Source organism: Neoarius graeffei, chromosome 5 (genome assembly GCF_027579695.1).
Source record: "Neoarius graeffei isolate fNeoGra1 chromosome 5, fNeoGra1.pri, whole genome shotgun sequence".
Classification (NCBI taxonomy): domain Eukaryota; kingdom Metazoa; phylum Chordata; class Actinopteri; order Siluriformes; family Ariidae; genus Neoarius; species Neoarius graeffei.
In genome coordinates, this window is record NC_083573.1 from 9,837,165 (window position 1) to 9,851,130 (window position 13,966).

Here is a 13,966-nt window from a genome sequence, read left to right on the forward strand (position 1 = left end):
CATATGTACCGGATATTTTACTGATCCGTTGCCCATGTGGATGCGATATTTAAAAAAAAAAATCTCGTTGCCATGTGGATGTAGCCTAAATGACCAGGTAAGTCACCCATCTGTTCAAAAAATGGCGACAGTTGTAAAGATACTGAACAGAAACAAAGACAGAGATTCAGTGAAATGAACATAAACGGTTCAACTCATGGATCACTGAACAGCTTTACAGGTAGTCGTCGACTTACGACCTATGCGACTTACGACCGTCTGGTTATGACTGGCAAGTGTTTCCTAGCTGAGAGTACGACAGTTTCCGCCCCAGCTCCAGGCACATGCGCAGTCTCTCTCGCGCTCCCTCGCGCACTCCGTCATACAGTTTCCGCCCCAGCTCCTGGTTTATGAAACGAGCAAATCCTCCCGCCAGCCCGAGCGCTGCAACAGCTGATGACAACGTAGACGACCCACAGCCAAGCACCAGTGATGCCAGCGGTCACTAAATTTTGCATTTTGCTGTTTTACATTTGTATTTTGCCATGTTTCAAACTAAAATGTTTTCTGTTTTTCACACCCGTATTTCGTATTTTTTGTTTTGCACATATTAAACGAATTGTACTGTACGCAGTGTAGTATGCAGTGTTTGACTTAAACCAAATAATGAGCCACGGTAATGAAATAAGAAAATGTTGATAAAATAAGACTTTAAGATGATTACAATGTCATTACACATCACAATATACTTGCGTTCATTTAACACAGGCCGACTTATGACCAGATCGGTTTACGACCGGTCAGTCGTAACCAAACACAGTTGTAAGTCGACGACTACCTGTAGTCCTGTGTAAATACATTAACAGCCACGAATTAAACTGGCAGAACCTCAGTCGATTACTTTCGAATAATGTCCTGAAGTGTTTTATTTCTCTTAAAAACACAACAATTTACCAACGAATACAATTTTGCTTGAAAAGAACACATTCTACATTTTATCCATTTCTAGCTATGTTACAGCAAATAGAGTTACAGTGTCTTGCAAAAAAGTATTCATCCCCCTTGGTGTTTGTCCTGTTTTGTTGCATGACAAGACAATTAAAATGGATTTTTGGAGGGATAGTGCCATTTGATTTACACAACATGACGACCACTTTAAAGGTGCAAATTGTTGTTTTATTGTGACACAAACAATAATTAAGATGTAAAAACAGAAATCTGGAGTGTGCATAGGCATTCACCCCCTTTCATATGACACCCCTAAATAAGAGCTAGTCCAACCAATTCACTTCCTAGCACTACGTTCAGACTGCAACCTGAAACGACCCGTATCCGATTTGTTGTGAAATCCAATTTTTTTGTTAGGCCGTTCACATTACCAATTATATGAGACTTGTATGCGATCTCCAATATGAACGGAAAACGACCCAAAAGTGTCCCGCATGCGCAAATTGACACGTAATAAGCACATCTACGTAATACGTAAGCAAAAAAAAGCGCACTCTTCAAGTTTAATGATTTCTTTTTTTTTGTTTGTTTGTTTAATTATCTGGTTAGTGTTAAAGTGTGAGGTCTCGTGCGTGTTTTCGTTTCTGAACTGAAATGAAAACGTGTAGCCTGGTAACGAGGGTTGACTCCTAAATGTCTCTCTAATTTCTATATAAGTGCACTACATGTTACTAGGAAGTAATGGATTTTTAAACTCTATATAGTGCACTCGAGCTTCAGTAGGCAGTCATTTGGGATACGGCCGCTGTATTACCAAACTCTTAATTCAGGCTTAATAATTTGCACATATTTATTTCGTCATATTAATAAACTTTTTCTACATTTTTATAAATATTTATTTAGATTGTTTATAGCCAGCTGAATTCTGCAACTTCTCTCAGCGCTGGCTCAAGGTGCAGAAACACCAGTGCAGTTTGCTATGGAGATGAGGCGAGACCTGGCGATGTGGTTTTTGTGGCGGCGGCGGAACTCACACAATAATCTGATTAATGTGGGCAGCAGACTAATGAGACCGAAGGTGTCAAATCACTGGAAATTTCCAGAACAATCTTATCTTGTAATACAGGATGGTTTAAGTTCTAAATCAGTTATAGAAACTGTTTTATTTAATCAGGCTAACAGATCAACATCCAGGTCCCTACCAAATCCACCATTAGCTTGATCAATTCTATAAAAGTCTATTTAAATTCTGAAAACTGTACAAATGTTGTTGTTTTCCACCAAAGAGGCAGGATTAGCCAACGCAGAATAGTGACGTTTGTCTCTTGTTGATGACGTGTAGGTCGCATGAATGCGACCTGTCCGGTCAGACTGCAGTCGCATGTGAAAATAACGGATATGCATCGGAATTAGGACCACATATCCAAGCGGCCTGGGTTGCATGTGAAAAAAATCGGATCTGTGTCGTTCAGATTGTCAATAACAAATCGGATACAGGTCGCATATGGGCAAAAAAATCGGATATGGGTCGTTTCAGGGTGCAGTCTGAACGTAGTCTAAGACCCCGTCCACACGTAGCCGGGTATCTGCTAAATCGAAGATATTTTTCTACGTTTTGGCCTGTCATCCACATGAAAACACATCAAAAACGAATATTTAAAAAAACTCCGGGCAAAGTGAAGATTTTTGAAAACTCCGTGTATGCTTTTTCGTGTAGACAGAGATAACCGGAGGTTTGCGTTTTAGAACGTCACAATCTGTGCCAAAAAAATGACAACAAATCTGCCCTGACGTCAAACGTGCGACCTTTGTTTACTGCAGAAGCCAGATTAAGCATGGACTTAAACTAGCCGCACACCACGGCGATCCACGCAGTACCGAACCGACCCATTTCAGAGCCGACTCCCGACAGGGCACGCACATATCCCCCGACTGTTGACGAGTGCAGTCGCGATTGAAGCGACACGTGACAACTTAATAGCTTTGTGATTGGCTATTGGATATAGTTACTGTTAAATCCAACACTTGAAGATGCTACAGGCTGAATTACAAATGACACAACATGGAATATGTAGCGCACTATCTAGGCTGCATGAGCTATTATTTCCAACCTTAAATAGTGCACTTATATAGGGGAGTTAAAGCGATTTGGAATTCAGCCACACAACTTGAGCAGAGTGGCTTTCCAGCCCACTGTGTCTATGGATAAAGCTTCAGTCTATGGAATTACAGTATATACCTGCATTAGGTGCTACCAACACGTATTTCTCGCGCTAGAAATTGTGTTTAATGATGTCACGTGTTATATGCGAAAGATATGATTGGCTATTGCTAGCGACTCTCGCCGATCAGTCTGGCTCCCGATTAGTTTTTCGAATCGGCTGTGAGATGAGTCGGTACCATCGAAAATTAGTCTTTACGCCTGACTCGCGACTTCAGTTGGCTCGGTACGCTGAAAATCGGCGTAGTGTGCGGCTAGCTAAAGAGTAATGGATCGGAGTAGTGCCTTGAAAGCGTTAATTATTGTGCAGGTGCTATTTACATCTTTAATTTTAGAAGCCCAACTACTGCTCCAAGAGCACAGGCGATGTGATTAGGGGGGAGGATTTGGGGAAATAGCCATCTACAGGTTTGGAATGCTTATGAATGTGATTGAAAACGCAGATGTTCGGTTATGTGTGGAAGGGATTTTTTTCGAAGACGAGGTGGTGTGGATAAAACATTTTTATAAACGGAGGGGGGGAAATGTTCGGTTTTAAAAAATACCCGGCTACGTGTATACATGGCATAAGTCACATAATTAGTTGATTAAGATCCACCTGTGTGCAATCAAAGTGCCACATGATGTCTGTATAATACTTTGTTTACACGTAGCCGGGTATTTATGAAAATGGGCATCTTCTCCTCCCCGTGCTAGAAAATAATTCCGTTTACACAATGCTCAAAAACAGCCAGGGAAGGCTGTCAAAAACATGTCAAACAAATAGAAAGCCAACCAGAGATCTGAAAGCCAAGGAGGAGCGACCGTCAGATCACAATGCTCAAACTCCGTTTTCCCCATAACACGGAGAAAACTCCGTTTTGCACTATTTACACGCAGGCATGAAAACGGAGTTTTCACAAACCTCCACTTTGCCTGGAGTTTTCAAAAGCAGCCGTTTTCAGTGATTGAAACCTCCGTTTGTGTGTAAATGATGGGTACAACCGCATAAATAAATATCCGTTTTTATAGATACCCGACTACGTGTAAACGGGGTCTAAATCACCCTGGTCTGGAAGGACCCTGACTCTGCAACACTACCAAGCAAGCAACATGAAAACCAGGGAGCCTCCAAACAAACAGGTCAGAGACAAGGCTGTGGAGAAGTCTAGATCAGGGTTGGGTTATAAAAAAAAAAAAAAAACATCCCAAACTTTGAATATTCCACCGAGCACCATTAAAGGAAGGCATGAATCATAGATGCAACGAAGACGCCAAAGATAACACTGAAGGAGCTGCAAAGATCCACAGTGGAGATGGGAGTATCTGTCCCAGGGCCGGCCCAAGCCTTTAAGGGGCCCTAAGCAGAATTTGATTTGGGGGCCCCCCCACACCACCAAAACTACACTGCTCGCTGCCTTATTATTTCTTAGGCTACACAGTTAGTCTAGTTAGTCTAGCCACCCACCATCATCTGCGTTTTTAGTTGGTTTACATTATACTGCAACTTGTGGCTATTGCAATATAAAATATTCAGAGTGATGTGTGGCATATTTGTAAGTAAAACAACAAATCAGTAGACAAGACACTGTATATGTAAACAAGTTAACCAGTTTATTTTGCACTAATGTGCAAAACAAACTCATAAAGTCATAATGACTGTCCACTTGAGCTAATATCGGTCATGACATTTAGGTTGGAGTTTGTAAGTAAAGCGACGGCTCTCAGCTTAGAACTAAAGATGATATCCGAGGCTACATTTTGTTGTGTTGGATAGCATAACGTTAGCTACTATGGCAGACATTCTGTTAGCTAATCCAGCCAACCTAGCCAGAACATAGACAACCTTAAAGGGATAGTTCGGGATTTTTGACATGAATCTGTATGGCATCCCCATCAATAGTGTCGTGCAAACACACTGACTTACCCCTGACAGCATCCTGTGAGTCCAGTTCTTGTCCAGTTTTGGTCCAGACGAAAGTAGTCCGGCAAGTTTGTTGGGGTCACGAAAGTAAAACGTTTTTCGTCTCAAAACAGTACGTGTTCAAAAGAGTGATATATTTGCATCACAAAACCGTTGGCAAATAAAAAGTCAGACCTCAAAATCGCTTGGCACTATTTTCCTGCGCGCTGCCGGCTTCATCCAGCTGCGGCTCCAGCTTCAAGGATAAGCTGGAGCCGCATAAGTAGGAGTCCCGGCGGGTGGTTTGTATTCGATTCGTTTATATCCCGACCTTGTTAGCTGTCAGATTTATGTTCATGGACCCGGTAAGCTGGTAAATAATATTTATTTATTTATTTTTTTTCATTTACCAAATTCTAACAGAAAACGAGAGCGCCCGAAAGGGAAAGCTGAGCCGAGCTGCTTCACGGCTGTAATGCAAATTGCTTTCCTCCTCAGTATACAAGTGCGCTTCCATGTCAGGGAAAAAGAAACTACCACTGCTGCCTATGTAGTGCCCTATTTATACAAATAGGAGTCATTCAGGATTCAGCCATGTTTTTGCTCCGTGTCATGGCTGAATCCTGAATGACTCCTATTTGTATAAATAGGGCACTACATACAGCGCTCGAAACTAACGGTGTCCCGACGTCCCGGGGACCATAAAAAATGTCATCGGGACACAAAATTATCATATCTGGGACAATCCCGGGACAATGGAAAAAAATAGATCTAGAAAAAAAGTTCTACATTAATATTATTTACAAAGCCGTAACACATACGTAGACATTCACCTAATTTGTCAATTTTAAAACGTTAACAGCGAAAAATACATAGTAGCTACACTTTGGATGCACCTGCATCCGTAGGCTACAGAGCAGCGCATTCTGTTCTAGAATCTTCAGCCGGAGTCCGCATTATATGGACTTGGAATGGAATTGCTACCGCACACGCTGCGCCGACTCTTGCCAGAACAAAAATGCTGAAGTGGTTGAAGCGGACCGACCGCGGGGAAGAAACTGAAAGCCCAGACAACTTCTCCGGGACCTTCAGGATCCAAAGTGTCATCGCCTGGTCTGCAGGCAATGCTAGCAACTGAATGAACTTAATGAACACTGTTAGACACGTTATAAAATACAACAGGAATGATGTGGATGATATTGACGGAAGATACTGTTCAACAGAATAAGTGAGTTTTCTTGGTGTCTTTCTAGTTCAGAAAGTTTAGTCAGTCAGCAGCACAACTAGGCTCGGACCTGGCACTATGCTGATGTTGCTAACATTTGCACCCGGCAGCGAAAGTTCATAAAATGGATAACGGAAAGTTCATAAAAATGGATAACGGAAAGTTCATAAAAATAGATAACGGTAATGGATAACGGAAAGTTCATAAAAATAGATAACGGTATAATGGATAACAGAAAGTTCATAAAAATAGATAACGGTAATGGATAACGGAAAGTTCATAAAAATAGATAACGGTATAATGGATAACGGAAAGTTCATAAAAATGGGTAACGGAAAGTTCATAAAAATGGATAACGGTAATGGATAACGGAAAGTTCATAAAAATGGATAACGGTCTCATCTCATCATCTCTAGCCGCTTTATCCTGTTCTACAGGGTCGCAGGCAAGCTGGAGCCTATCCCAGCTGACTACGGGCGAAAGGCGGGGTACACCCTGGACAAGTCTCCAGGTCATCACAGGGCTATGGATAACGGTAATGGTGAAAATTATAAGTTGGCCTTATAAGTGCCAACAGATATTCAAGGTATAAGTAGATGAAATGAACATAAAAGGGGTCTTATTTTCAACTAAAGTGTACTGCAGATGTAGGGAGTTGAAACATTTTCTGAATGAGCTAGTTGGCCCCTTTAAATAAACGGGTATCTATTCATACAGTGAGATCGCCAAAGTTTAATAAACTGAAAATGCAATAACTGTAATTTTGAAGTAGATGATGTATAGGACATGTGTCGCTTGTGTCTTGTGACTTATTGTAAAAATGATATAAAGGGTTCAAAATCGCATAGTTACAAATATAGTAGTAACTTCATATGATAATATTAACCACTGGTTATTTCAGAGAGGAAAAAAATGGGGACACTATTGCTTCCATTCGGGACAATACAACACAGAATTCGGGACCACTGGGGGACACAAAGAAAAAAAGTTAATTTCGAGCCCTGACTACATAGGCAGCAGTGGTAGTTTCTTTTTCCCTGACATGGAAGCGCACTTGTATACTGAGGAGGAAAGCAATTTGCATTACAGCCGTGAAGCAGCTCGGCTCAGCTTTCCCTTTCGGGCGCTCTCGTTTTCTGTTAGAATTTGGTAAATGAAAAAAAATAAATAAATAAATATTATTTACCAGCTTACCGGGTCCATGAACATAAATCTGACAGCTAACAAGGTCGGGATATAAACGAATCGAATACAAACCACCCGCCGGGACTCCTACTTATGCGGCTCCAGCTTATCCTTGAAGCTGGAGCCGCAGCTGGATGAAGCCGGCAGCGCGCAGGAAAATAGTGCCAAGCGATTTTGAGGTCTGACTTTTTATTTGCCAACGGTTTTGTGATGCAAATATATCACTCTTTTGAACACGTACTGTTTTGAGACGAAAAACGTTTTACTTTCGTGACCCCAACAAACTTGCCGGACTACTTTCGTCTGGACCAAAACTGGACAAGAACTGGACTCACAGGATGCTGTCAGGGGTAAGTCAGTGTGTTTGCACGACACTATTGATGGGGATGCCATACAGATTCATGTCAAAAATCCCGAACTATCCCTTTAATGACACAAAAATAGTAACATTGGACATTCAAATTTACCTTTTTCTTGCTGCTTTTTTTTCTTCCTCTTGTCTCTTCCTCTTCTCTGCCCCAGATGGATAATTTCTTTTATGAGCCATGGCTTAGCCATCTAGTCCACCTATCTTCCGAAGTGAATAACTCCCGTCACGTCACGTGCGTCTGGTTGTGCAGGAGCGCAGTGGCAGCAACCAGCAGCAAGGATTAGTTAACCTAATGTACCAACTATGAAAATGATACAAAAAATGTTATTTTGTGTCTTATTTTTGTGTCTTTTGTTTCTGCTATGTCATTGATGTTACGTTTTTTTAATTAAAAATATTTTCGCAGGTGGGCATTCCAACTGCTCTTGGGGGCCCCCTGGTGGTGTGTGGGGCCCTAAGCGGGCGCTTAATTCGCTTATGCCTTGGGCCAGCTGTGATCTGTCCACAGGACCACTTTCGGGTTTTTTTGTTTGTTTTGTTTTTTTAATATATGAAAGTATGTCCCTTTACACACTCATCCAGAAGGGTAATTTTGCACAAGGCCATCTGTCTACAGCAGAAAAAAAATAAAATAACACGTCTGGAAAAATCCCAAGGGAGTCTGGAGCCAGATTCGTGACGTTATCTGCGGAAGCGCCAGCAGGCTGCGCGAGCTTTGCACGGTTTCAGTGCACAGCCTGTGTAGACCAAGCGCTCCCGTTTCTCTCTCATTGTCCGGTCTTTTGGGAAACGATGAGTACTAATCCCATCAAGATTGGTGTTGCTACACCCTCCTACGGTTAACCATTTTAATAATTACACGATAGCGTTGAAGAAATTTGCAGAAAACCACCAGGTCGTATTCTCAAACAAACCAGCGCTGACGTAGGATTCAGAAGGAGGCGTCCCGCACGCGACGTCATGAAAATCAATGTTTCCTGGGAAATCCAAATGCCAAGTTTATTCAGAGGCGGACCAAGTCGCCTCAAACGGCTCGATTTCAACTGAATTTTTCTGGTATTGCGCAAGGTAAAAAAAAGTGCACAAAATGCAAAATGTGACAGATATTTCACCAAAGTTTAATATAAAATAGGAGAATTACATTGATCTTGCTCCTGAATTTACCCGTGATACGCACTTTAAGCCATACACTCCACAGAGTGGGGCTTTATGGAAGAGCGGCCAGAAAAAAAAAAAAAAGTCACTGCTTAAGAAAACACGTTTGGAGTTTTCCCAGCAGCATGTGGCAGACTCCCCAAACACATGGAAAAAGATTCTCTGGTCAAATGAGACGAAAATTGATCTTTGTGGCCATCATGGGAAACGCCAGGTGTGGCGCAAACCCAACACCCTGAGATCGTCATTCCTACAGCGAAGCATGGTGGTGGCAGCATCATGCTGTGGGGATATTTTTCATCTGCAGGGACAGGAAAGCTGGTCAGGACTGAAGGAAAGATGGATGGCATGAAATACAGGGCAATTCTGGAGGAAAACCTGTTTGAGTCAACCAGAGGTTTGAGACTGGGACGAAGGTTCACGTTCCAAGAGGACAATGACCCTAAACATACTGCTAAAGCTACATGTCTTGGAATGGCCAAGTCAAAGCCCAGACCTCAATCCAATTGAGAATCTGTGGCATTACTTGAAGATTGCTGTACACCAACACAACCCATCTAACTTGAAGGAGTTGGAGCAGTTTTGCCTTGAGGAATGGACAAAAATCCCAGTGGCTAGATGTGCTAAGCTAATAGAGACATACCCCAAGAGACCTGCAGCTGTAATCGTAGCAAAAGGTGGCTCTACAAAGTACTGACTTTGGGGGGTGAATACCTCTGCACACTCCAGATTTGTTTTTTCATCTTAATTATTGTTTATCACACAATAAAACAACAATTTGCACCTTTAAGTGGTAGGTATGTTGTGTGAATCAAATGGTGCCAATCCCCCCAAAATCCATTTTAATTCCAACTTGTGACATGACAAAACAGGACAAACACGAAGGGGGATGAATACTTTTGCAAGACCCTATACATATAACGTCAGGTGAGCAAAAAAACGGAAAAGCACAAAGCTCTCTATCCTGAAGTCTTTCCCATGGCAAAACACTTGCTACAGAGCACTGACACTAGAGACTCCTTCCAAAACATGAAACAAATGGCTCCTTACAGAAAACATAAATTAATCACATCCACAATTATACGGTTTGCTTTGTTAAACAACACATTTTTATAAAAGACTTATGTGGAAACTCGTATGGATTATGTGGAATGTTTGCCATACGAATCCAATTAAATGAGCTGTTTACCATAGAAGCTTAAGCATATTAGAAGAGCATTTATAGGGTGTAAACAGGATTTGCTGGCACTACTGCCTGAGCTGTTACAGAAAATTAAATCAACACCACGTGACCAATCAGAATTGAGAATTCAATAGCTTTGTGGGTGGTACAAATATAAAACAGATACACCATAGGTTCTGCACTAATTTTAGCAAAATCCATCAAAAGCAGCATTTCTCATCCACTGGGCTGCGGCCCACTAAGCGCCATCTAGTGTTATCTGCCCTGTAGATAGTGGGCGTGGCTTGCTGAGCGATGAACTAGCTACTGTTAACCCTCTCTCATGTTATTTGCCCTGTTGATATTGGGTGGGGCTTGCTGAGTGACAAACTAGCTAGTGTTAACCCTCATGTTATTTGGCCTGTTGATAGTGGGTGGGGCTTGCTGAGCAATGAACAAGCTAGTGTTAACCCTCTCATGTTATTTGCCCTGTAGATAGTGGGCAGGGCTTGCTGAGCAATGAACTAGCTAATGTTATTTGCCCTGCAGCTAGTGGGCAGGGCTTCCTAAGCAATTAACTACCTAATGTTATTTGCCCTGTAGCAAGTGGGCGGGGCTTGCTGAGCAATGAACTACCTAATGTTATTTGCCGTGTAGATAGTAGGCGGGGCTTGCCGAGTGACAAACTAGATAATGTTATTTGCCCTGTAGATAGTGGGCGGGGCTTGGTGAGCGATGAACTAGCAAGTGTTAACCCTCTCATGTTATTTGCCCTGTAGATAGTAGGTGGGGCTTGCTGAGCAATGAACTAGCTAGTGTTATTTGCCCTGTAGATAGTGGGCGGGGCTTGCTAAGCAATGAACTAGCTAGTGTTAACCCTCTCATGTTATTTGCCGTGTAGATAGTAGGCGGGGCTTGCTGAGCGATAAACTAGCTAGTGTTAACCCTCTCATGTTATTTGCCCTGTAGATAGTAGGCGGGGCTTGCTGAGCAATTAACTAGCTAGTGTTAACCCTCTCATGTTATCTGCCCTGTAGATAGTAGGCGGGGCTTGCTGAGCAATGAACTACCTAATGTTATTTGCCCTGTAGCTAGTGGGCGTGGCTTGCTGAGCGATGAACAAGCTAGTGTTAACCCTCTCATGTTATTTGCCCTGTAGATAGTGGGCGGGGCTTGCTGACCAATGAACTAGCTAATGTTATTTGCCCTGCAGCTAGTGGGCGGGGCTTGCTGAGCAATGAACTCCCTAATGTTATTTGCCCTGTAGCTAGTGGGCGGGGCTTGCTGAGCAAGGAACTACCTAATGTTATTTGCCCTGTAGATAGTGGGCGGGGCTTGCTGAGCAAGGAAGTACCTAATGTTATTTGCCCTGTAGCTAGTGGGCGGGGCTTGCTGAGCAATGAACTACCTAATGTTATTTGCCCTGTAGATAGAAGGTGGGGCTTGCTGAGAGATAAACTTGCTAGTGTTAACCCTCTCATGTTATTTGCCCTGTAGATAGTAGGCGGGGCTTGCTGAGCAATGAAGTAGCTAATGTTATTTGCCCTATTGATAGTGGGCGGGGCTTGCTGAGCAATGAACTACCTAATGTTATTTGCCCTGTAGATAGTAGGCGGGGCTTGCTGAGCAAGGAAGTACCTAATGTTATTTGCCCTGTAGCTAGTGGGCGGGGCTTGCTGAGCAATGAACTACCTAATGTTATTTGCCCTGTAGATAGAAGGTGGGGCTTGCTGAGAGATAAACTTGCTAGTGTTAACCCTCTCATGTTATTTGCCCTGTAGATAGTAGGCGGGGCTTGCTGAGCAATGAAGTAGCTAATGTTATTTGCCCTATTGATAGTGGGCGTGGCTTGCTGAGCAATGAACTACCTAATGTTATTTGCCCTGTAGATAGTAGGCGGGGCTTGCTGAGAGATAAACTTGCTAGTGTTAACCCTCTCATGTTATTTGCCCTGTAGATAGTAGGCGGGGCTTGCTGAGCAAGGAAGTACCTAATGTTATTTGCCCTGTAGCTAGTGGGCAGGGCTTGCTGAGCAATGAACTACCTAATGTTATTTGCCCTGTAGATAGAAGGTGGGGCTTGCTGAGAGATAAACTTGCTAGTGTTAACCCTCTCATGTTATTTGCCCTGTAGATAGTAGGCGGGGCTTGCTGAGCAATGAAGTAGCTAATGTTATTTGCCCTATTGATAGTGGGCGGGGCTTGCTGAGCAATGAACTACCTAATGTTATTTGCCCTGTAGATAGTAGGCGGGGCTTGCTGAGAGATAAACTTGCTAGTGTTAACCCTCTCATGTTATTTGCCCTGTAGATAGTAGGCGGGGCTTGCTGAGCAATGAACTAGCTAATGTTATTTGCCCTATTGATAGTGGGCGTGGCTTGCTGAGCAATGAACTAGCTTTTTCCCTGCAGCCTGTTAACTAAACCGGGCGGTCGAGCAGTAACGCGAGTCGAACACAGCAGCAGAGACGCTTTCACATAAAGGCAGCAACAGCCCCCGTCACATGGTGCAGCTGCAGTCTTGTTCTCGGACTGGACTCGGGGTTTAGCGACTCAACTACAACACCTTAAAGCAGAAAAAGGTTAAGAACCCCGGTTCTAAAGGACAAGTAGCTGTTGTGAATCAGTGATGGAGCACCACGATTCATTTAACAGATTCGATTCTTTTCAACCAAAAGTTCTGAACAGGCGACAGCGTCACCCACAAGAACGAGTCATATTTTTCCAAGTGACTTTATTTCTTCATAATATTCAGCCTACATGTCACTTCAGGGCATTTTTACCTTCTTTAATGAAGCGCAACAGCAATCTTTGGGTCGAGCTTGACAGCTCCGAATTAAAATAAATCGATTCACAAGTCGCCGAGTCGTGCTCGCGAATCGATTCGCTCAAAGGAGTCGTTCAAAAAAAAAAAGACTCGACTCCCTGGCGAACCGTTCATCAACTTAAAAAAAAAAAAAAGAATTATGCTCTGTCGGTAAAAGCTCACGGTCACGAGATAGCTCGGATAATTCCTGGAAGCAACATTCTGCAAAACATAACGATCTGGATCGAGTGCAAGAAGAAAGCGAGGCGGTGTACAGAGTGATAAAGCACCAACAACGTGCTGGGAATGGAAAAGAACATTCCTGATCCATGGAGTTCACCAGCTACAGTGTAGCAACTTTGCATAAAAAAAAAACCTGCACAATTCATCTTCATAGTTACTCTTTAACACACTGAAAGATTAAAGACTTTCTGCAACACACACACCAGCCCTCTCATCCCAAACATTACACATGGACGGTGCCAAAATTTTTGCGCAATCGAGTACAATGTTAAAAGTGTGTTCCTCACCGCAAAACGCTGTCCGACCGCGATAACGTTCACTCTCACTGCTTCTACTTCCTCGAAAGAGGATAGTCCCGCTGAGATCCACACACACTCTCAGCTGACTTTCTCAACACGCTTCCACACCAAGCCACGCCTACAATCCCCTCGAACCCCGTCCACTTCACCACCAAACCACGCCCCTCGTCCGGAACACTCTGTCACACAGAACAGCTAGACACCCTTATCAACAGCAGAAATAATACAGCACTCTCCTGAAGAAGAAAAAAATTGCCCCTGACTACTTGACGCCCAAAGACCAGATATCAGTATCCGATTCTATTTTTAACCTTTCATATCATGTGGTTCCTTTAGCTAATTGTCTTGAACTCTTACAAGGAATAAAACATTTAGGTGTGTCCTGTTCTAGGGAAATAGAAGTACGGTAATGAAGCACTGTGACTGCCCTAACATGGATGACTTTCCTAGAACAGCATGTTCGGACGTGCTTTATTCCTCTTAAGGCCTCTGC

At 42.9% G+C, this 13,966-nt stretch overlaps 1 protein-coding gene across 3 annotated transcripts in view; it reads right to left on the reverse strand.

Moving 5' to 3' along the window:
• grb10b (growth factor receptor-bound protein 10b) overlaps nucleotides 1–13,562 on the reverse strand; it is a 230,929-nt gene extending 217,367 nt beyond the window's left edge. For 2 of the 3 annotated variants that reach the window (XM_060921182.1, XM_060921181.1), the window contains exon 1: nucleotides 13,462–13,562. The gene's annotated coding sequence lies outside the window, so the exon portion shown is untranslated. The remainder of the gene's footprint in view (nucleotides 1–13,461) is intronic. The other variant, XM_060921184.1, reaches the window with a different exon arrangement.
• Nucleotides 13,563–13,966: the final 404 nt, after the last annotated feature.